The sequence below is a fragment of the Gavialis gangeticus genome, unplaced genomic scaffold (assembly GCF_001723915.1).
Source record: "Gavialis gangeticus isolate Ggan-Ray unplaced genomic scaffold, GavGan_comp1, whole genome shotgun sequence".
NCBI lineage: Eukaryota > Metazoa > Chordata > Crocodylia > Gavialidae > Gavialis > Gavialis gangeticus.
Genome location: NW_017729018.1, coordinates 11,886,587 through 11,888,328, shown reverse-complemented (window position 1 = coordinate 11,888,328; position 1,742 = coordinate 11,886,587). Strand labels below are relative to the sequence as shown.

At 62.3% G+C, this 1,742-nt stretch overlaps 1 protein-coding gene and 1 long non-coding RNA gene across 6 annotated transcripts in view; one reads left to right on the top strand and one right to left on the bottom strand.

The window, feature by feature from the left end:
- The window catches only part of ARID3A (AT-rich interaction domain 3A), a 69,420-nt gene that overhangs the window by 63,843 nt on the left and 3,835 nt on the right, over positions 1–1,742 (bottom strand). For 2 of the 5 annotated variants that reach the window (XM_019513521.1, XM_019513525.1), the window contains exon 1: positions 1,298–1,399. The exons of 2 other annotated variants lie outside the window; for them this stretch is intronic. The gene's annotated coding sequence lies outside the window, so the exon portion shown is untranslated. Of the gene's footprint in view, positions 1–151; positions 387–1,297; positions 1,400–1,742 lie in introns of those variants that run through there. One more of the 5 variants, XM_019513523.1, reaches the window with a different exon arrangement.
- Positions 842–1,742, top strand: part of LOC109294933 — a 5,526-nt gene continuing 4,625 nt past the window's right edge. Inside the window, exon 1 of the long non-coding RNA XR_002096651.1 lies at positions 842–880. This is a non-coding gene — a long non-coding RNA (uncharacterized LOC109294933). The remainder of the gene's footprint in view (positions 881–1,742) is intronic.

Genomic DNA, 1,742 nt, shown 5'->3' with positions numbered 1-1,742 from the left:
GTACTCCCCCCGTACAGCAATGGAAAGGGGAGGCGGAGGAAGGGGGGGGGGGGGGGAAAAAAGAAAAAAGTCATATTCATTTGACTTGCTAACGCCTCCCGGCTTCTTTTCATCTTGGGCAGTGAATTATTTATATTCTAGTAACGCTCACGTGCCCAAAAGGGGATCAGGGCCCCATGGAAGAAGCCAGTCCCAGCCGATTGCTGCCATGTCAGTCTTGCTACATGTTTTTTGGAGGGGGGCTAAGGCCACTGATTAAATTAAATTAAACCTTCAGCAGAGGGGGTCCGATGTCAAGAAGCAACCCGCTAGCTGAGCAAGGGTTTATCGCTTGCTGGGAGCTGGAAGATGGTCTTAAGCGAGCGACTGAGTCAACCGGAGCCAGGAGTCCGCAGCTGGCCGGGCAGGTTTACCGACACGCCAGACACGCGGACAGGCAGTGTGAGCTAGTGGTGACAAGGCACCAGACGGGCTCTCCAGGAACCCGGCCCTCGCGGGCCACCTTGGGCAAGCCGCTTCGCTCCTCCCGCCCCGGCCTGCCTCCTCTTAGCTCTCGCAGGTAGCAACCCGCGGGCATGGGGTTGAATGCAGACAAGGCCCCCGGCTCCTGCAAACAAGGCCGCGACGATCCTACGCGGAGAGCGAAGAGGGAAGGGGCAAAGATAAAAGGTTACAAGTCAAGCATGCTGTGCCCCCCAACCCTGCTTACGCACCCCACCTTCCTGCCAGCCAAGCAGTCAAAAAAGAAAAAAGAAAATGTCGAGTCAGACGCTCGCCGGCTTGCAAAACGCACACGACCAGTTGCACAACTGGACAGAGCGGGTGCGGGAGAGGAGGCCAAGCGTGGGGGCGGCTGCGCCGGGAGCCAGAAGTAGCAAAGGTCAAAAAGTGGAGGGATGGGGAAGAAAGGGACCGAGCACGAAGGGCAGCGCCGGGCAGGCCCCAAGTGTGCCGTGGGTGCCCGGCTCCTGGGACACTCGCCCCAACTTGATTTTATTTGCCATCTGCCCTCGGCAATCGATCGCCCGCCGCGCAGGCTGCTCGGGTGGGACAGGAATGGCAAACAGCACACAGGCGCGCGCACAGAAAAGCATCCCACGGTCACCAGGGGCCATTTCACCCGGCTCCCGCTTGCTCCTGGGCTCCCTGCACAGTGGGGGGGCTGCCCGCCTCTGCCCACCCCCTTGCAACCCAGCAGGGCATTTCAGTGGGGGGTGCCCAAGACCACCCGAGCCCCTCCGGCTTTGGCAGGGGACAGGCAGGGGGACGCGAGGGGCGCCGAGGCGCTGGGCCGTACCCAGGCAGGTCAGCAGGCAGAGGCTCCATCTTTCTTGCGCCAGCAGCGAGCAGTGCAAAAATAGAGCCGGGCTGCGCTTTAAAAATAAAACAGGCAGCCGGGCTGCATTCAACCCCCCCGGCCCTCCCCTCGCACCCCCCTGCTCGCCCGGGGAGGGGGGAGGAGGAGGACGCACTGCTTTCCCCGCAGGGGGCCACGCTCTGCTCCCACCTGGGTGGTGAAAGCAAGGGTGGGGGGTAAAAAGCCCTTTCCCCCACCCCCAGCTACCAAGGGGGGGGGGAGCGGATTGGAGGATTTCCGCCTGCCTGGGAAACAACCCACCCGGGGGCTGCCCTAGCTGCCCTGCCCCCCACCAAGGCATGCACCAGGGTGCAAAAAAAGGGGCTCAGAGCAGGCATGGGAAAGGGGGAACACACAGAGAGCGGGGGGGGGGGAGCCATGGCTG